This window comes from Cervus elaphus, chromosome 13 (genome assembly GCF_910594005.1).
Source record: "Cervus elaphus chromosome 13, mCerEla1.1, whole genome shotgun sequence".
NCBI classification, from domain to species: domain Eukaryota; kingdom Metazoa; phylum Chordata; class Mammalia; order Artiodactyla; family Cervidae; genus Cervus; species Cervus elaphus.
Window position 1 is genome coordinate 6,163,691 of NC_057827.1, and position 20,784 is coordinate 6,184,474.

At 55.7% G+C, this 20,784-nt stretch overlaps 7 non-coding genes across 7 annotated transcripts; all 7 read left to right on the plus strand.

The window, feature by feature from the left end:
* Nucleotides 1-1,755: 1,755 nt before the first annotated feature.
* Nucleotides 1,756-1,847, plus strand: LOC122707110. Its single transcript, XR_006344633.1, has one exon. It is a non-coding gene; the product is annotated as a small nucleolar RNA SNORD116 (small nucleolar RNA).
* Nucleotides 1,848-4,486: 2,639 nt separating this feature from the next.
* On the plus strand, nucleotides 4,487-4,578 carry LOC122707111. The gene has a single exon (XR_006344634.1). It is a non-coding gene; the product is annotated as a small nucleolar RNA SNORD116 (small nucleolar RNA).
* A 2,639-nt stretch (nucleotides 4,579-7,217) lies between these two features.
* On the plus strand, nucleotides 7,218-7,309 carry LOC122707112. The gene has a single exon (XR_006344635.1). It is a non-coding gene; the product is annotated as a small nucleolar RNA SNORD116 (small nucleolar RNA).
* A 2,639-nt stretch (nucleotides 7,310-9,948) lies between these two features.
* LOC122707113 lies at nucleotides 9,949-10,040 on the plus strand. The gene has a single exon (XR_006344636.1). It is a non-coding gene; the product is annotated as a small nucleolar RNA SNORD116 (small nucleolar RNA).
* Nucleotides 10,041-12,679: 2,639 nt separating this feature from the next.
* On the plus strand, nucleotides 12,680-12,771 carry LOC122707114. Its single transcript, XR_006344637.1, has one exon. It is a non-coding gene; the product is annotated as a small nucleolar RNA SNORD116 (small nucleolar RNA).
* A 2,639-nt stretch (nucleotides 12,772-15,410) lies between these two features.
* On the plus strand, nucleotides 15,411-15,502 carry LOC122707115. The gene has a single exon (XR_006344638.1). It is a non-coding gene; the product is annotated as a small nucleolar RNA SNORD116 (small nucleolar RNA).
* Nucleotides 15,503-18,142: 2,640 nt separating this feature from the next.
* LOC122707180 lies at nucleotides 18,143-18,234 on the plus strand. The gene has a single exon (XR_006344702.1). It is a non-coding gene; the product is annotated as a small nucleolar RNA SNORD116 (small nucleolar RNA).
* The last annotated feature ends 2,550 nt before the right edge of the window (nucleotides 18,235-20,784 follow it).

The window sequence follows — 20,784 nt, forward strand, 5'->3', positions numbered from 1 at the left end:
GGCCAAGCAACCAGCCCTGTGGGTTGTTATGTGGTGTGTGCACATGCCCCTTGGCCGCCATTTGTCCCCTGGGCCTGGAATTACCTAGGCTCCCTAAGGTTGGGGCCAGTCAGCCGGCCCTGATAGCACCAATGTGTTGGCCCCGTGGCAATGGAGCATCAAGCTTGGAGGCCCATGGTTCTGGTGGAGTTTGGTCATTGGTTGGAATACCCAGGCTGACTGAATGTAGGAGCCAGCAGCTCCCATGGCGCTATGGCAGAGACCTGTGGCATCCAGGGTCTTCCACTGACAGGTCTTCTGAAGTCTTCATGAAAGCATCCTTAGTGATCTGTGTGCACGCGGTCATTTTGCCCTCCGTCATCCTTTGGGTGTTCCTGCTTGAGGATTGTCCCTGTGTGTGCCGAGGCCTTGGAGGCTTCAGATTTGGGTGAGTGACCCTTGGGGCAGGATGAGTCCAATGTGGACCACGCCCTGCATTATGGAAGCTTTCTGTAGGCTGTGGTCAGTAGCCTGGTCCCTACAGGGTGTGAATGTGAGGATAATCTGGCCAGGAAAGGGATCCCGTTTCTGTGGGAGTGACCCCTGGATCCTGGTACCGGAGGAAGTCCAAGTCCCATCCTTACTTTCTGTCAGAGGCCGCCCAATGAGTAGACTGACTAGCAGGAAGAGACGCATGCCTTGAATTCTGCTCCTATTCCAGGGTGCGCTGGGCCGAATCTGGCCTAGTGCCAAGTTCACCTTACTCTGTAGTTCTCTGGGAAACTTTTCTGGTTAGGGTGGAGGTGAACCTTGTGGCAAGGACCCCTGAGCTGTAGTAGTAGCTACAGTCTCAGGGTACGTGGCATTCACACAGATGCTCTGCAAGGTGTCCTTGGGCAGTCAGATTTCTGTGCTTTGGTCAGACATCATGGGTCATGGAGACTGGGAGCCTGGAGCCTACGTCAACAGCCCCTCAGTGAAATTTTGCATGGGGCTGAAGGAAGATGCCAGGTGTCATCCCCCATGTCGTGGGAGGACAGGAGGTCAGGGCTCCATGAAGACGGCATGGGTGTTCAGACTGTAGGGCCTTTCAATGCGGGCACTGAGACTAGGCTACCTTGACATATTTCTGGACACACCCCCAAATTGCCGAGAGTGCATTCTTGTTGGTACACCTGGACACAGGCACTCAACCCCACATCGAATCCCCTGCGCCCATGCATGCTGAGTCAGAAAGACACCCACATGACCTTGAGCCTAATTTGCTGCACTCTTTTGAACGGTAGGTCACCAGTTGTCTGTAAGGGATGGATGTAGTTGGGTTGAAGATACAGGCCTTCCCCCAGTGAAAGCTCTGCATCAGTGTTCCTCAGTGAGAGCCCAAGTCCACATCTCAAGTGTTCCTGTGCTTTCTGTCCCCTTGTCAGGTGCAGTTGCCAGATATGGCTGTCCATGACCCAGGAGACGAAGGTCCGCCCGTGAGGCGGCGGCTCGAGGTGCAAGGGAGTCCGGCAAGAAGTGTGGCGGCCCAGGGTGGTGCCAGGTCTTTTTGGATCACCGAGCACGGTACGGCTTCTCCTGCCCCAAGACGTGTCGTGAATTTCAGGTTTCCTGGCACTGCCTGAGTGGCTGTACGTATGGAGGGACCGTTCCTCTTGCTGAGAAGCCTGGGGGCTCTGAGTTGCCCCGGCTGTTGGAGGACTCCCAGGTCACTGGCTCCTCCTTGGAGCGGCGCTGCCTGCCCTGTGGAGGTGGGGAGCCAGCCAGCACGTGCTCGGATCGATGACGACACCCTCTCATGCATTCCTTGGAAATCTGAACAAAATGAGTGAGAACTCACTACCGTCTCCTCATCGAAACTGAGGTCCAGCACGTTGCCTCCCTTGGGGTTGAGGGTGGGACTGGTTAGCAAGAGGGCTTCTCTGACTGCGTCACACACACGCAAGTAGGAGCCAGGTCCCCACCATTTGCGAGGCTCCCATCTGCGGGTGGGCCGTGTACAGATGTTCGAGCGGCCTTCTTGGAATGTGGGGTCCATGGTGAAGGGCACTGAGGAGCAGAAGAGGCATCCGGCTTGTCCAGTGGTGGTAGGTGTCGGCGTAGATCCTGGCATCGGACAGTGAGTTCTTCTCTCAGAGCGGTGCATTTTGTCCTGGTTCCTGCTGCAAGTGTGCTAATTGGGGCTCTCGTGATGTCGATTGTGACGCAAGGAAGCTTCTGTGGTGTCTGATTGGAGGCCCAGGTGAGATCTGAGGCCCTCGCCATTGCGGCCCTTTGGGTTGGTGAGATTGCTGAGTACCCTGTGGGCTGCAGCGGCTGCAGAGACCTAGGGGAACGGTGGCAGTTGTGAAAGTTAATAGGCCTCATTTCTGCCCTTGGCAGTTCCTGAGTTGCAAGTCCTGTCACATGCTTGAGTCTTGGAGGTCGCCATGGACTGTGTTGTGGTCACAGGCCTGCATTGCTCCTGCAGGTTGACCAGAGCCCCAGAGGCGAATGGTTGGGCAGGTGAGGAAAAGCACAGTGTGATTGCCTGGGATGTTATGTATGCTGAGGCTGCAGGCACTGTCGTTCTGTTCTCACTGATACATAGTGTGGTCCTTTTGAAGCTGCCCTCATCTGGGTACGAAGGAGAGGGCATTGCTTGTGCCTGGGAGGCTCAGTGAGAGGTGACCTTTGTGTCCTTGGTGGCCTGCTGCCAGTAGAAGGACTCCCCAAGGGTATCTTTGGTGCCTTGAAGAGTTGCAATAAGAGAGGCCAAGCAACCAGCCCTTTGGGTTGTTATGTGGTGTGTGCACATGCCCCTTGGCCGCCATTTGTCCCCTGGGCCTGGAATTACCTAGGCTCCCTAAGGTTGGGGCCAGTCAGCCGGCCCTGATAGCACCAATGTGTTGGCCCTGTGGCAATGGAGCATCAAGCTTGGAGGCCCATGGTTCTGGTGGAGTTTGGTCATTGGTTGGAATACCCAGGCTGACTGAATGTAGGAGCCAGCAGCTCCCATGGCGCTATGGCAGAGACCTGTGGCATCCAGGGTCTTCCACTGACAGGTCTTCTGAAGTCTTCATGAAAGCATCCTTAGTGATCTGTGTGCACGCGGTCATTTTGCCCTCCGTCATCCTTTGGGTGTTCCTGCTTGAGGATTGTCCCTGTGTGTGCCGAGGCCTTGGAGGCTTCAGATTTGGGTGAGTGACCCTTGGGGCAGGATGAGTCCAATGTGGACCACGCCCTGCATTATGGAAGCTTTCTGTAGGCTGTGGTCAGTAGCCTGGTCCCTACAGGGTGTGAATGTGAGGATAATCTGGCCAGGAAAGGGATCCCGTTTCTGTGGGAGTGACCCCTGGATCCTGGTACCGGAGGAAGTCCAAGTCCCATCCTTACTTTCTGTCAGAGGCCGCCCAATGAGTTGACTGACTAGCAGGAAGAGACGCATGCCTTGAATTCTGCTCCTATTCCAGGGTGCGCTGGGCCGAATCTGGCCTAGTGCCAAGTTCACCTTACTCTGTAGTTCTCTGGGAAACTTTTCTGGTTAGGGTGGAGGTGAACCTTGTGGCAAGGACCCCTGAGCTGTAGTAGTAGCTACGGTCTCAGGGTACGTGGCATTCACACAGATGCTCTGCAAGGTGTCCTTGGGCAGTCAGATTTCTGTGCTTTGGTCAGACATCATGGGTCATGGAGACTGGGAGCCTAGAGCCTACGTCAACAGCCCCTCAGTGAAATTTTGCATGGGGCTGAAGGAAGATGCCAGGTGTCATCCCCCATGTCGTGGGAGGACAGGAGGTCAGGGCTCCATGAAGACGGCATGGGTGTTCAGACTGTAGGGCCTTTCAATGCGGGCACTGAGACTAGGCTACCTGGACATATTTGTGGACACACCCCCAAATTGCCGAGAGTGCATTCTTGTTGGTACACCTGGACACAGGCACTCAACCCCACATCGAATCCCCTGCGCCCATGCATGCTGAGTCAGAAAGACACCCACATGACCTTGAGCCTAATTTGCTGCACTCTTTTGAACGGTAGGTCACCAGTTGTCTGTAAGGGATGGATGTAGTTGGGTTGAAGATACAGGCCTTCCCCCAGTGAAAGCTCTGCATCAGTGTTCCTCAGTGAGAGCCCAAGTCCACATCTCAAGTGTTCCTGTGCTTTCTGTCCCCTTGTCAGGTGCAGTTGCCAGATATGGCTGTCCATGACCCCGGAGACGAAGGTCCGCCCATGAGGCGGCGGCTCGAGGTGCAAGGGAGTCCGGCAAGAAGTGTGGCGGCCCAGGGTGGTGCCAGGTCTTTTTGGATCACCGAGCACGGTACGGCTTCTCCTGCCCCAAGACGTGTCGTGAATTTCAGGTTTCCTGGCACTGCCTGAGTGGCTGTACGTATGGAGGGACCATTCCTCTTGCTGAGAAGCCTGGGGGCTCTGAGTTGCCCCGGCTGCTGGAGGACTCCCAGGTCACTGGCTCCTCCTTGGAGCGGCGCTGCCTGCCCTGTGGAGGTGGGGAGCCAGCCAGCACGTGCTCGGATCGATGACGACACCCTCTCATGCATTCCTTGGAAATCTGAACAAAATGAGTGAGAACTCACTACCGTCTCCTCATCGAAACTGAGGTCCAGCACGTTGCCTCCCTTGGGGTTGAGGGTGGGACTGGTTAGCAAGAGGGCTTCTCTGACTGCGTCACACACACGCAAGTAGGAGCCTGGTCCCCACCATTTGCGAGGCTCCCATATGCGGGTGGGCCGTGTACAGATGTTCGAGCGGCCTTCTTGGAATGTGGGGTCCATGGTGAAGGGCACTGAGGAGCAGAAGAGGCATCCGGCTTGTCCAGTGGTGGTAGGTGTCGGCGTAGATCCTGGCATCGGACAGTGAGTTCTTCTCTCAGAGCGGTGCATTTTGTCCTGGTTCCTGCTGCAAGTGTGCTAATTGGGGCTCTCGTGATGTCGATTGTGACGCAAGGAAGCTTCTGTGGTGTCTGATTGGAGGCCCAGGTGAGATCTGAGGCCCTCGCCATTTCGGCCCTTTGGGTTGGTGAGATTGCTGAGTACCCTGTGGGCTGCAGCGGCTGCAGAGACCTAGGGGAACGGTGGCAGTTGTGAAAGTTAATAGGCCTCATTTCTGCCCTTGGCAGTTCCTGAGTTGCAAGTCCTGTCACATGCTTGAGTCTTGGAGGTCGCCATGGACTGTGTTGTGGTCACAGGCCTGCATTGCTCCTGCAGGTTGACCAGAGCCCCAGAGGCGAATTGTTGGGCAGGTGAGGAAATACGCAGTGTGATTGCCTGGGATGTTATGTCTGCTGAGGCTGCAGGCACTGTCGTTCTGTTCTCACTGATACATAGTGTGGTCCTTTTGAAGCTGCCCTCAGCTGGGTACAGAGGAGAGGGCATTGCTTGTGCCTGGGAGGCTCAGTGAGAGGTGACCTTTGTGTCCTTGGTGGCCTGCTGCCAGTAGAAGGACTCCCCAAGGGTATCTTTGGTGCCTTGAAGAGTTGCAATAAGAGAGGCCAAGCAACCAGCCCTGTGGGTTGTTATGTGGTGTGTGCACATGCCCCTTGGCCGCCATTTGTCCCCTGGGCCTGGAATTACCTAGGCTCCCTAAGGTTGGGGCCAGTCAGCCGGCCCTGATAGCACCAATGTGTTGGCCCCGTGGCAATGGAGCATCAAGCTTGGAGGCCCATGGTTCTGGTGGAGTTTGGTCATTGGTTGGAATACCCAGGCTGACTGAATGTAGGAGCCAGCAGCTCCCATGGCGCTATGGCAGAGACCTGTGGCATCCAGGGTCTTCCACTGACAGGTCTTCTGAAGTCTTCATGAAAGCATCCTTAGTGATCTGTGTGCACGCGGTCATTTTGCCCTCCGTCATCCTTTGGGTGTTCCTGCTTGAGGATTGTCCCTGTGTGTGCCGAGGCCTTGGAGGCTTCAGATTTGGGTGAGTGACCCTTGGGGCAGGATGAGTCCAATGTGGACCACGCCCTGCATTATGGAAGCTTTCTGTAGGCTGTGGTCAGTAGCCTGGTCCCTACAGGGTGTGAATGTGAGGATAATCTGGCCAGGAAAGGGATCCCGTTTCTGTGGGAGTGACCCCTGGATCCTGGTACCGGAGGAAGTCCAAGTCCCATCCTTACTTTCTGTCAGAGGCCGCCCAATGAGTAGACTGACTAGCAGGAAGAGACGCATGCCTTGAATTCTGCTCCTATTCCAGGGTGCGCTGGGCCGAATCTGGCCTAGTGCCAAGTTCACCTTACTCTGTAGTTCTCTGGGAAACTTTTCTGGTTAGGGTGGAGGTGAACCTTGTGGCAAGGACCCCTGAGCTGTAGTAGTAGCTACAGTCTCAGGGTACGTGGCATTCACACAGATGCTCTGCAAGGTGTCCTTGGGCAGTCAGATTTCTGTGCTTTGGTCAGACATCATGGGTCATGGAGACTGGGAGCCTGGAGCCTACGTCAACAGCCCCTCAGTGAAATTTTGCATGGGGCTGAAGGAAGATGCCAGGTGTCATCCCCCATGTCGTGGGAGGACAGGAGGTCAGGGCTCCATGAAGACGGCATGGGTGTTCAGACTGTAGGGCCTTTCAATGCGGGCACTGAGACTAGGCTACCTTGACATATTTCTGGACACACCCCCAAATTGCCGAGAGTGCATTCTTGTTGGTACACCTGGACACAGGCACTCAACCCCACATCGAATCCCCTGCGCCCATGCATGCTGAGTCAGAAAGACACCCACATGACCTTGAGCCTAATTTGCTGCACTCTTTTGAACGGTAGGTCACCAGTTGTCTGTAAGGGATGGATGTAGTTGGGTTGAAGATACAGGCCTTCCCCCAGTGAAAGCTCTGCATCAGTGTTCCTCAGTGAGAGCCCAAGTCCACATCTCAAGTGTTCCTGTGCTTTCTGTCCCCTTGTCAGGTGCAGTTGCCAGATATGGCTGTCCATGACCCAGGAGACGAAGGTCCGCCCATGAGGCGGCGGCTCGAGGTGCAAGGGAGTCCGGCAAGAAGTGTGGCGGCCCAGGGTGGTGCCAGGTCTTTTTGGATCACCGAGCACGGTACGGCTTCTCCTGCCCCAAGACGTGTCGTGAATTTCAGGTTTCCTGGCACTGCCTGAGTGGCTGTACGTATGGAGGGACCGTTCCTCTTGCTGAGAAGCCTGGGGGCTCTGAGTTGCCCCGGCTGCTGGAGGACTCCCAGGTCACTGGCTCCTCCTTGGAGCGGCGCTGCCTGCCCTGTGGAGGTGGGGAGCCAGCCAGCACGTGCTCGGATCGATGACGACACCCTCTCATGCATTCCTTGGAAATCTGAACAAAATGAGTGAGAACTCACTACCGTCTCCTCATCGAAACTGAGGTCCAGCACGTTGCCTCCCTTGGGGTTGAGGGTGGGACTGGTTAGCAAGAGGGCTTCTCTGACTGCGTCACACACACGCAAGTAGGAGCCAGGTCCCCACCATTTGCGAGGCTCCCATCTGCGGGTGGGCCGTGTACAGATGTTCGAGCGGCCTTCTTGGAATGTGGGGTCCATGGTGAAGGGCACTGAGGAGCAGAAGAGGCATCCGGCTTGTCCAGTGGTGGTAGGTGTCGGCGTAGATCCTGGCATCGGACAGTGAGGTCTTCTCTCAGAGCGGTGCATTTTGTCCTGGTTCCTGCTGCAAGTGTGCTAATTGGGGCTCTCGTGATGTCGATTGTGACGCAAGGAAGCTTCTGTGGTGTCTGATTGGAGGCCCAGGTGAGATCTGAGGCCCTCGCCATTGCGGCCCTTTGGGTTGGTGAGATTGCTGAGTACCCTGTGGGCTGCAGCGGCTGCAGAGACCTAGGGGAACGGTGGCAGTTGTGAAAGTTAATAGGCCTCATTTCTGCCCTTGGCAGTTCCTGAGTTGCAAGTCCTGTCACATGCTTGAGTCTTGGAGGTCGCCATGGACTGTGTTGTGGTCACAGGCCTGCATTGCTCCTGCAGGTTGACCAGAGCCCCAGAGGAGAATGGTTGGGCAGGTGAGGAAAAGCGCAGTGTGATTGCCTGGGATGTTATGTCTGCTGAGGCTGCAGGCACTGTCGTTCTGTTCTCACTGATACATAGTGTGGTCCTTTTGAAGCTGCCCTCAGCTGGGTACAGAGGAGAGGGCATTGCTTGTGCCTGGGAGGCTCAGTGAGAGGTGACCTTTGTGTCCTTGGTGGCCTGCTGCCAGTAGAAGGACTCCCCAAGGGTATCTTTGGTGCCTTGAAGAGTTGCAATAAGAGAGGCCAAGCAACCAGCCCTGTGGGTTGTTATGTGGTGTGTGCACATGCCCCTTGGCCGCCATTTGTCCCCTGGGCCTGGAATTACCTAGGCTCCCTAAGGTTGGGGCCAGTCAGCCGGCCCTGATAGCACCAATGTGTTGGCCCCGTGGCAATGGAGCATCAAGCTTGGAGGCCCATGGTTCTGGTGGAGTTTGGTCATTGGTTGGAATACTCAGGCTGACTGAATGTAGGAGCCTGCAGCTCCCATGGCGCTATGGCAGAGACCTGTGGCATCCAGGGTCTTCCACTGACAGGTCTTCTGAAGTCTTCATGAAAGCATCCTTAGTGATCTGTGTGCACGCGGTCATTTTGCCCTCCGTCATCCTTTGGGTGTTCCTGCTTGAGGATTGTCCCTGTGTGTGCCGAGGCCTTGGAGGCTTCAGATTTGGGTGAGTGACCCTTGGGGCAGGATGAGTCCAATGTGGACCACGCCCTGCATTATGGAAGCTTTCTGTAGGCTGTGGTCAGTAGCCTGGTCCCTACAGGGTGTGAATGTGAGGATAATCTGGCCAGGAAAGGGATCCCGTTTCTGTGGGAGTGACCCCTGGATCCTGGTACCGGAGGAAGTCCAAGTCCCATCCTTACTTTCTGTCAGAGGCCGCCCAAAGAGTAGACTGACTGGCAGGAAGAGACGCATGCCTTGAATTCTGCTCCTATTCCAGGGTGCGCTGGGCCGAATCTGGCCTAGTGCCAAGTTCACCTTACTCTGTAGTTCTCTGGGAAACTTTTCTGGTTAGGGTGGAGGTGAACCTTGTGGCAAGGACCCCTGAGCTGTAGTAGTAGCTACAGTCTCAGGGTACGTGGCATTCACACAGATGCTCTGCAAGGTGTCCTTGGGCAGTCAGATTTCTGTGCTTTGGTCAGACATCATGGGTCATGGAGACTGGGAGCCTGGAGCCTAGGTCAACAGCCCCTCAGTGAAATTTTGCATGGGGCTGAAGGAAGATGCCAGGTGTCATCCCCCATGTCGTGGGAGGACAGGAGGTCAGGGCTCCATGAAGACGGCATGGGTGTTCAGACTGTAGGGCCTTTCAATGCGGGCACTGAGACTAGGCTACCTTGACATATTTCTGGACACACCCCCAAATTGCCGAGAGTGCATTCTTGTTGGTACACCTGGACACAGGCACTCAACCCCACATCGAATCCCCTGCGCCCATGCATGCTGAGTCAGAAAGACACCCACATGACCTTGAGCCTAATTTGCTGCACTCTTTTGAACGGTAGGTCACCAGTTGTCTGTAAGGGATGGATGTAGTTGGGTTGCAGATACAGGCCTTCCCCCAGTGAAAGCTCTGCATCAGTGTTCCTCAGTGAGAGCCCAAGTCCACATCTCAAGTGTTCCTGTGCTTTCTGTCCCCTTGTCAGGTGCAGTTGCCAGATATGGCTGTCCATGACCCAGGAGACGAAGGTCCGCCCATGAGGCGGCGGCTCGAGGTGCAAGGGAGTCCGGCAAGAAGTGTGGCGGCCCAGGGTGGTGCCAGGTCTTTTTGGATCACCGAGCACGGTACGGCTTCTCCTGCCCCAAGACGTGTCGTGAATTTCAGGTTTCCTGGCACTGCCTGAGTGGCTGTACGTATGGAGGGACCGTTCCTCTTGCTGAGAAGCCTGGGGGCTCTGAGTTGCCCCGGCTGCTGGAGGACTCCCAGGTCACTGGCTCCTCCTTGGAGCGGCGCTGCCTGCCCTGTGGAGGTGGGGAGCCAGCCAGCACGTGCTCGGATCGATGACGACACCCTCTCATGCATTCCTTGGAAATCTGAACAAAATGAGTGAGAACTCACTACCGTCTCCTCATCGAAACTGAGGTCCAGCACGTTGCCTCCCTTGGGGTTGAGGGTGGGACTGGTTAGCAAGAGGGCTTCTCTGACTGCGTCACACACACGCAAGTAGGAGCCAGGTCCCCACCATTTGCGAGGCTCCCATCTGCGGGTGGGCCGTGTACAGATGTTCGAGCGGCCTTCTTGGAATGTGGGGTCCATGGTGAAGGGCACTGAGGAGCAGAAGAGGCATCCGGCTTGTCCAGTGGTGGTAGGTGTCGGCGTAGATCCTGGCATCGGACAGTGAGGTCTTCTCTCAGAGCGGTGCATTTTGTCCTGGTTCCTGCTGCAAGTGTGCTAATTGGGGCTCTCGTGATGTCGATTGTGACGCAAGGAAGCTTCTGTGGTGTCTGATTGGAGGCCCAGGTGAGATCTGAGGCCCTCGCCATTGCGGCCCTTTGGGTTGGTGAGATTGCTGAGTACCCTGTGGGCTGCAGCGGCTGCAGAGACCTAGGGGAACGGTGGCAGTTGTGAAAGTTAATAGGCCTCATTTCTGCCCTTGGCAGTTCCTGAGTTGCAAGTCCTGTCACATGCTTGAGTCTTGGAGGTCGCCATGGACTGTGTTGTGGTCACAGGCCTGCATTGCTCCTGCAGGTTGACCAGAGCCCCAGAGGAGAATGGTTGGGCAGGTGAGGAAAAGCGCAGTGTGATTGCCTGGGATGTTATGTCTGCTGAGGCTGCAGGCACTGTCGTTCTGTTCTCACTGATACATAGTGTGGTCCTTTTGAAGCTGCCCTCAGCTGGGTACAGAGGAGAGGGCATTGCTTGTGCCTGGGAGGCTCAGTGAGAGGTGACCTTTGTGTCCTTGGTGGCCTGCTGCCAGTAGAAGGACTCCCCAAGGGTATCTTTGGTGCCTTGAAGAGTTGCAATAAGAGAGGCCAAGCAACCAGCCCTGTGGGTTGTTATGTGGTGTGTGCACATGCCCCTTGGCCGCCATTTGTCCCCTGGGCCTGGAATTACCTAGGCTCCCTAAGGTTGGGGCCAGTCAGCCGGCCCTGATAGCACCAATGTGTTGGCCCCGTGGCAATGGAGCATCAAGCTCGGAGGCCCATGGTTCTGGTGGAGTTTGGTCATTGGTTGGAATACTCAGGCTGACTGAATGTAGGAGCCTGCAGCTCCCATGGCGCTATGGCAGAGACCTGTGGCATCCAGGGTCTTCCACTGACAGGTCTTCTGAAGTCTTCATGAAAGCATCCTTAGTGATCTGTGTGCACGCGGTCATTTTGCCCTCCGTCATCCTTTGGGTGTTCCTGCTTGAGGATTGTCCCTGTGTGTGCCGAGGCCTTGGAGGCTTCAGATTTGGGTGAGTGACCCTTGGGGCAGGATGAGTCCAATGTGGACCACGCCCTGCATTATGGAAGCTTTCTGTAGGCTGTGGTCAGTAGCCTGGTCCCTACAGGGTGTGAATGTGAGGATAATCTGGCCAGGAAAGGGATCCCGTTTCTGTGGGAGTGACCCCTGGATCCTGGTACCGGAGGAAGTCCAACTCCCATCCTTACTTTCTGTCAGAGGCCGCCCAATGAGTAGACTGACTGGCAGGAAGAGACGCATGCCTTGAATTCTGCTCCTATTCCAGGGTGCGCTGGGCCGAATCTGGCCTAGTGCCAAGTTCACCTTACTCTGTAGTTCTCTGGGAAACTTTTCTGGTTAGGGTGGAGGTGAACCTTGTGGCAAGGACCCCTGAGCTGTAGTAGTAGCTACAGTCTCAGGGTACGTGGCATTCACACAGATGCTCTGCAAGGTGTCCTTGGGCAGTCAGATTTCTGTGCTTTGGTCAGACATCATGGGTCATGGAGACTGGGAGCCTAGAGCCTACGTCAACAGCCCCTCAGTGAAATTTTGCATGGGGCTGAAGGAAGATGCCAGGTGTCATCCCCCATGTCGTGGGAGGACAGGAGGTCAGGGCTCCATGAAGACGGCATGGGTGTTCAGACTGTAGGGCCTTTCAATGCGGGCACTGAGACTAGGCTACCTTGACATATTTCTGGACACACCCCCAAATTGCCGAGAGTGCATTCTTGTTGGTACACCTGGACACAGGCACTCAACCCCACATCGAATCCCCTGCGCCCATGCATGCTGAGTCAGAAAGACACCCACATGACCTTGAGCCTAATTTGCTGCACTCTTTTGAACGGTAGGTCACCAGTTGTCTGTAAGGGATGGATGTAGTTGGGTTGAAGATACAGGCCTTCCCCCAGTGAAAGCTCTGCATCAGTGTTCCTCAGTGAGAGCCCAAGTCCACATCTCAAGTGTTCCTGTGCTTTCTGTCCCCTTGTCAGGTGCAGTTGCCAGATATGGCTGTCCATGACCCAGGAGACGAAGGTCCGCCCATGAGGCGGCGGCACGAGGTGCAAGGGAGTCCGGCAAGAAGTGTGGCGGCCCAGGGTGGTGCCAGGTCTTTTTGGATCCCCGAGCACGGTACGGCTTCTCCTGCCCCAAGACGTGTCGTGAATTTCAGGTTTCCTGGCACTGCCTGAGTGGCTGTACGTATGGAGGGACCGTTCCTCTTGCTGAGAAGCCTGGGGGCTCTGAGTTGCCCCGGCTGCTGGAGGACTCCCAGGTCACTGGCTCCTCCTTGGAGCGGCGCTGCCTGCCCTGTGGAGGTGGGGAGCCAGCCAGCACGTGCTCGGATCGATGACGACACCCTCTCATGCATTCCTTGGAAATCTGAACAAAATGAGTGAGAACTCACTACCGTCTCCTCATCGAAACTGAGGTCCAGCACGTTGCCTCCCTTGGGGTTGAGGGTGGGACTGGTTAGCAAGAGGGCTTCTCTGACTGCGTCACACACACGCAAGTAGGAGCCAGGTCCCCACCATTTGCGAGGCTCCCATCTGCGGGTGGGCCGTGTACAGATGTTCGAGCGGCCTTCTTGGAATGTGGGGTCCATGGTGAAGGGCACTGAGGAGCAGAAGAGGCATCCGGCTTGTCCAGTGGTGGTAGGTGTCGGCGTAGATCCTGGCATCGGACAGTGAGTTCTTCTCTCAGAGCGGTGCATTTTGTCCTGGTTCCTGCTGCAAGTGTGCTAATTGGGGCTCTCGTGATGTCGATTGTGACGCAAGGAAGCTTCTGTGGTGTCTGATTGGAGGCCCAGGTGAGATCTGAGGCCCTCGCCATTGCGGCCCTTTGGGTTGGTGAGATTGCTGAGTACCCTGTGGGCTGCAGCGGCTGCAGAGACCTAGGGGAACGGTGGCAGTTGTGAAAGTTAATAGGCCTCATTTCTGCCCTTGGCAGTTCCTGAGTTGCAAGTCCTGTCACATGCTTGAGTCTTGGAGGTCGCCATGGACTGTGTTGTGGTCACAGGCCTGCATTGCTCCTGCAGGTTGACCAGAGCCCCAGAGGCGAATGGTTGGGCAGGTGAGGAAAAGCACAGTGTGATTGCCTGGGATGTTATGTCTGCTGAGGCTGCAGGCACTGTCGTTCTGTTCTCACTGATACATAGTGTGGTCCTTTTGAAGCTGCCCTCATCTGGGTACGAAGGAGAGGGCATTGCTTGTGCCTGGGAGGCTCAGTGAGAGGTGACCTTTGTGTCCTTGGTGGCCTGCTGCCAGTAGAAGGACTCCCCAAGGGTATCTTTGGTGCCTTGAAGAGTTGCAATAAGAGAGGCCAAGCAACCAGCCCTGTGGGTTGTTATGTGGTGTGTGCACATGCCCCTTGGCCGCCATTTGTCCCCTGGGCCTGGAATTACCTAGGCTCCCTAAGGTTGGGGCCAGTCAGCCGGCCCTGATAGCACCAATGTGTTGGCCCTGTGGCAATGGAGCATCAAGCTTGGAGGCCCATGGTTCTGGTGGAGTTTGGTCATTGGTTGGAATACCCAGGCTGACTGAATGTAGGAGCCAGCAGCTCCCATGGCGCTATGGCAGAGACCTGTGGCATCCAGGGTCTTCCACTGACAGGTCTTCTGAAGTCTTCATGAAAGCATCCTTAGTGATCTGTGTGCACGCGGTCATTTTGCCCTCCGTCATCCTTTGGGTGTTCCTGCTTGAGGATTGTCCCTGTGTGTGCCGAGGCCTTGGAGGCTTCAGATTTGGGTGAGTGACCCTTGGGGCAGGATGAGTCCAATGTGGACCACGCCCTGCATTATGGGAGCTTTCTGTAGGCTGTGGTCAGTAGCCTGGTCCCTACAGGGTGTGGATGTGAGGATAATCTGGCCAGGAAAGGGACCTGTTTCTGTGGGACTGACCCCTGGATCCTGGTACCTGAGGAAGTCCAAGTCCCATCCTTACTTTCTGTCAGAGGCCGCCCAATGAGTAGACTGACTGGCAGGAAGAGACGCATGCCTTGAATTCTGCTCCTATTCGAGGGTGCGCTGGGCCGAATCTGCCCTAGTGCCAAGTTCACCTTACTCTGTAGTTCTCTGGGAAACTTTTCTGGTTAGGGTGGAGGTGAACCTTGTGCCAAGGACCCCTGAGCTGTAGTAGTAGCTACAGTCTCAGGGTACGTGGCATTCTCACAGATGCTCTGCAAGGTGTCCTTGGGCAGTCAGATTTCTGTGCTTTGGTCAGACATCATGGGTCATGGAGACTGGGAGCCTAGAGCCTACGTCAATATCCCCTCAGTGAAATTTTGCATGGGGCTGAAGGAAGATGCCAGGTGTCATCCCCCATGTCGTGGGAGGACAGGAGGTCAGGGCTCCATGAAGACAGCATGGGTGTTCAGACTGTAGGGCCTTTCAATGCGGGCACTGAGACTAGGCTACCTTGACATATTTCTGGACACACCCCCAAATTGCCGAGAGTGCATTCTTGTTGGTACACCTGGACACAGGCACTCAACCCCACATCGAATCCCCTGCCACCCATGCATGCTGAGTCAGAAAGACACCCACATGACCTTGAGCCTAATTTGCTGCACTCTTTTGAACGGTAGGTCACCAGTTGTCTGTAAGGGATGGATGTAGTTGGGTTGAAGATACAGGCCTTCCCCCAGTGAAAGCTCTGCATCAGTGTTCCTCAGTGAGAGCCCAAGTCCACATCTCAAGTGTTCCTGTGCTTTCTGTCCCCTTGTCAGGTGCAGTTGCCAGATATGGCTGTCCATGACCCAGGAGACGAAGGTCCGCCCATGAGGCGGCGGCTCGAGGTGCAAGGTAGTCCGGCAAGAAGTGTGGCGGCCCAGGTTGGTGCCAGGTCTTTTTGGATCACCGAGCACGGTACGGCTTCTCCTGCCCCAAGACGTGTCGTGAATTTCAGGTTTCCTGGCACTGCCTGAGTGGCTGTACGTATGGAGGGACCGTTCCTCTTGCTGAGAAGCCTGGGGACTCTGAGTTGCCCCGGCTGCTGGAGGACTCCCAGGTCACTGGCTCCTCCTTGGAGCGGCGCTGCCTGCCCTGTGGAGGTGGGGAGCCAGCCAGCACGTGCTCGGATCGATGACGACACCCTCTCATGCATTCCTTGGAAATCTGAACAAAATGAGTGAGAACTCACTACCGTCTCCTCATCGAAACTGAGGTCCAGCACGTTGCCTCCCTTGGGGTTGAGGGTGGGACTGGTTAGCAAGAGGGCTTCTCTGACTGCGTCACACACACGCAAGTAGGAGCCAGGTCCCCACCATTTGCGAGGCTCCCATCTGCGGGTGGGCCGTGTACAGATGTTCGAGCGGCCTTCTTGGAATGTGGGGTCCATGGTGAAGGGCACTGAGGAGCAGAAGAGGCATCCGGCTTGTCCAGTGGTGGTAGGTGTCGCCGTAGATCCTGGCATCGGACAGTGAGGTCTTCTCTCAGAGCGGTGCATTTTGTCCTGGTTCCTGCTGCAAGTGTGCTAATTGGGGCTCTCGTGATGTTGATTGTGACGCAAGGAAGCTTCTGTGGTGTCTGATTGGAGGCCAAGGTGAGATCTGAGGCCCTCACCATTGCGGCCCTTTGGGTTGGTGAGATTGCTGAGTACCCTGTGGGCTGCAGCGGCTGCAGAGACCTAGGGGAACGGTGGCAGTTGTGAAAGTTAATAGGCCTCATTTCTGCCCTTGGCAGTTCCTGAGTTGCAAGTCCTGTCACATGCTTGAGTCTTGGAGGTCGCCATGGACTGTGTTGTGGTCACAAGCCTGCATTGCTCCTGCAGGTTGACCAGAGCCCCAGAGGCAAATGGTTGGGCAGGTGAGGAAAAGCACAGTGTGATTGCCTGGGATGTTATGTCTGCTGAGGCTGCAGGCACTGTCGTTCTGTTTTCACTGAGACATAGTGTGGCCCTTTTGAAGCTGCCCTCAGCTGGGTACAGAGGAGAGGGCATTGCTTGTGCCTGGGAGGATCAGTGAGAGGTGACCTTTGTGTCCTTGGTGGCCTGCTGCCAGTAGAAGGACTCCCCAAGGGTATCTTTGGTGCCTTGAAGAGTTGCAATAAGAGAGGCCAAGCAACCAGCCCTGTGGGTTGTTATGTGGTGTGTGCACATGCCCCTTGGCCGCCATTTGTCCCCTGGGCCTGGAATTACCTAGGCTCCCTAAGGTTTGGGCCAGTCAGCCGGCCCTGATAGCACCAATGTGTTGGGCCCCTGGCAATGGAGCATCAAGCTTGGAGGCCCATGGTTCTGGTAGAGTTTGGTCATTGGTTGGAATAGCCAGGCTGACTGAATGTAGGAGCCAGCAGCTCCCATGGCGCTATGGCAGAGACCTGTGGCATCCAGGGTCTTCCCCTGACAGGTCTTCTGAAGTCTTCATGAAAGCATCCTTAGTGATCTGTGTGCACGCGGTCATTTTGCCCACCGTCATCCTGTGGGTGTTCCTGCTTGAGGATTGTCCCTGTGTGTGCCGAGGCCTTGGAGGCTTCAGATTTGGGTGAGTGACCCTTGGGGCAGGATGAGTCCAATGTGGACCACGCCCTGCATTATGGGAGCTTTCTGTAGGCTGTGGTCAGTAGCCTGGTCCCTACAGCGTGTGGATGTGAGGATAATCTGGCCAGGAAAGGGACCTGTTTCTGTGCGAGTGACCCCTGGATCCTGGTACCTGAGGAAGTCCAAGTCCCATCCTTACTTTCTGTCAGAGGCCGCCCAGTGAGTAGACTGACTGGCAGGAAGAGACGCATGCCTTGAATTCTACTCCTATTCGAGAGTGCGCTTGGCCGAATCTGCAATAGTGCCAAGTTCACCTTACTCTGTAGTTCTCTGGGAAACTTTTCTGGTTAGGGTGGAGGTGAACCCTTGTGCCAAGGACCCCTGAGCTGTAGTAGTAGCTACAGTCTCAGGGTACGTGGCATTCTCACAGATGCTCTGCAAGGTGTCCTTGGGCAGTCAGATTTCTGTGCTTTGGTCAGACATCATGGGTCATGGAGACTGGGAGCCTAGAGCCTACGTCAACAGCCCCTCAGTGAAATTTTGCATGGGGCTGAAGGAAGATGCCAGGTGTCATCCCCCATGTCGTGGGAGGACAGGAGGTCAGGGCTCCATGAAGACAGCATGGGTGTTCAGACTGCAGGGCCTTTCAATGCGGGCACTGAGACTAGGCTACCTGGACATATTTGTGGACACACCCCCAAATTGCCGAAAGTGCATTCTTGTTGGTACACCTGGACACAGGCACTCAACCCCACATCGAATCCCCTGCCGCCCATGCATGCTGAGTCAGAAAGACACCCACATGACCTTGAGCCTAATTTGCTGCACTCTTTTGAACGGTAGGTCACCAGTTGTCTGTAAGGGATGGATATAGTTGGGTTGCAGATACAGGCCTTCCCCCAGTGAAAGCTCTGCATCAGTGTTCCTCAGTGAGAGCCCAAGTCCACATCTCAAGTGTTCCTGTGCTTTCTGTCCCCTTGTCAGGTGCAGTTGCCAGATATGGCTGTCCATGACCCAGGAGACGAAGGTCCGCCCATGAGGCGGCGGCTCGAGGTGCAAGGGAGTCCGGCAAGAAGTGTGGCGGCCCAGGGTGGTGCCAGGTCTTTTTGGATCACCGAGCACGGTACGGCTTCTCCTGGCCCAAGACGTGTCGTGAATTTCAGGTTTCCTGGCACTGCCTGAGTGGCTGTACGTATGGAGGGACCGTTCCTCTTGCTGAGAAGCCTGGGGGCTCTGAGTAGCCCCGGCTGCTGGAGGACTCCCAGGTCACTGGCTCCTCCTTGGAGCGGCGCTGCCTGCCCTGTGGAGGTGGGGAGCCAGCCAGCACGTGCTCGGATCGATGACGACACCCTCTCATGCATTCCTTGGAAATCTGTACAAAATGAGTGAGAACTCACTACCGTCTCCTCATCGAAACTGAGGTCCAGCACGTTGCCTCCCTTGGGGTTGAGGGTGGGACTGGTTAGCAAGAGGGCTTCTCTGACTGCGTCACACACACGCAAGTAGGAGCCAGGTCCCCACCATTTGCGAGGCTCCCATCTGCGGGTGGGCCGTGTACAGATGTTCGAGCGGCCTTCTTGGAATGTGGGGTCCATGGTGAAGGGCACTGAGGAGCAGAAGAGGCATCCGGCTTGTCCAGTGGTGGTAGGTGTCGGCGTAGATCCTGGCATCGGACAGTGAGGTCTTCTCTCAGAGCGGTGCATTTTGTCCTGCTTCCTGCTGCAAGTGTGCTAATTGGGGCTCTCGTGATGTTGATTGTGACGCAAGGAAGCTTCTGTGGTGTCTGATTGGAGGCCCAGGTGAGATCTGAGGCCCTCGCCATTGCGGCCCTTTGGGTTGGTGAGATTGCTGAGTACCCTGTGGGCTGCAGCGGCTGCAGAGACCTAGGGGAACGGTGGCAGTTGTGAAAGTTAATAGGCCTCATTTCTGCCCTTGGCAGTTCCTGAGTTGCAAGTCCTGTCACATGCTTGAGTCTTGGAGGTCGCCATGGACTGTGTTGTGGTCACAGACCTGCATTGCTCCTGCAGGTTGACCAGAGCCCCAGAGGGGAATGGTTGGGCAGGTGAGGAAAAGCTCAGTGTGATTGCCTGGGATGTTATGTCTGCTGAGGCTGCAGGCACTGTCGTTGTGTTCTCACTGATACATAGTGTGGTCCTTTTGAAGCTGCCCTCAGCTGGGTACAGAGGAGAGGGCATTGCTTGTGCCTGGGAGGCTCAGTGAGAGGTGACCTTTGTGTCCTTGGTGGCCTGCTGCCAGTAGAAGGACTCCCCAAGTGTATCTTTGGTGCCTTGAAGAGTTGCAATAAGAGAGGCCAAGCAACCATCCCTGTGGTTTGTTATGTGGTGTGTGCACATGCCCCTTGGCCGCCATTTGTCCCCTGGGCCTGGAATTACCTAGGCTCCCTAAGGTTGGGGCCAGTCAGCCGGCCCTGATAGCACCAATGTGTTGGCCCCCTGGCAATGGAGCATCAAGCTTGGAGGACCATGGTTCTGGTAGAGTTTGGTCATTGGTTGGAATAGCCAGGCTGACTCAATGTAGGAGCCAGCAGCTCCCATGACGCTATGGCAGAGACCTGTGGCATCCAGGGTCTTCCCCTGACAGGTCTTCTGAAGTCTTCATGAAAGCATCCTTAGTGATCTGTGTGCACGCGGTCATTTTGCCCACAGTCATCCTGTGGGTGTTCCTGCTTGAGGATTGTCCCTGTGTGTGCCGAGGCCTTGGAGGCTTCAGATTTGGGTGAGTGACCCTTGGGGCAGGATGAGTCCAATGTGGACCACGCCCTGCATTATGGGAGCTTTCTGTAGGCTGTGGTCAGTAGCCTGGTCCCTACAGGGTGTGGATGTGAGGATAATCTGGCCAGGAAAGGGACCTGTTTCTGTGGGACTGACCCCTGGGTCCTGGTACGTGAGGAAGTCCAAGTCCCATCCTTACTTTCTGTCAGAGGCCGCCCAATGAGTAGACTGACTGGCAGGAAGAGACGCATGCCTTGATTTCTGCTCCTATTCGAGGGTGCGCTGGGCCAAATCTGCCCTAGTGCCAAGTTCACCTTACTCTGTAGTTCTCTGGGAATCTTTTCTGGTTAGTGTGGAGGTGAACCTTGTGCCAAGGACCCCTGAGCTGTAGTAGTATCTACAGTCTCAGGGTACGTGGCATTCACACAGATGCTCTGCAAGGTGTCCTTGGGCAGTCAGATTTCTGTGCTTTGGTCAGACATCATGGGTCATGGAGACTGGGAGCCTAGAGCCTACGTCAACAGCCCCTCAGTGAAATTTTGCATGGGGCTGAAGGAAGATGCCAGGTGTCATCCCCCATGTCGTGGGAGGACAGGAGGTCAGGGCTCCATGAAGACAGCATGGGTGTTCAGACTGTAGGGCCTTTCAATGCGGGCACTGAGACTAGGCTACCTTGACATATTTCTGGACACACCCCCAAATTGCCGAGAGTGCATTCTTGTTGGTACACCTGGACACAGGCACTCAACCCCACATCGAATCCCCTGCCGCCCATGCATGCTGAGTCAGAAAGACACCCACATGACCTTGAGCCTAATTTGCTGCACTCTTTTGAACGGTAGGTCACCAGTTGTCTGTAAGGGATGGATGTAGTTGGGTTGAAGATACAGGCCTTCCCCCAGTGAAAGCTCTGCATCAGTGTTCCTCAGTGAGAGCCCAAGTCCACATCTCAAGTGTTCCTGTGCTTTCTGTCCCCTTGTCAGGTGCAGTTGCCAGATATGGCTGTCCATGACCCAGGAGACGAAGGTCCGCCCATGAGGCGGCGGCTCGAGGTGCAAGGGAGTCCGGCAAGAAGTGTGGCGGCCCAGGGTGGTGCCAGGTCTTTTTGGATCACCGAGCACGGTACGGCTTCTCCTGCCCCAAGACGTGTCGTGAATTTCAGGTTTCCTGGCACTGCCTGAGTGGCTGTACGTATGGAGGGACCGTTCCTCTTGCTGAGAAGCCTGGGGACTCTGAGTTGCCC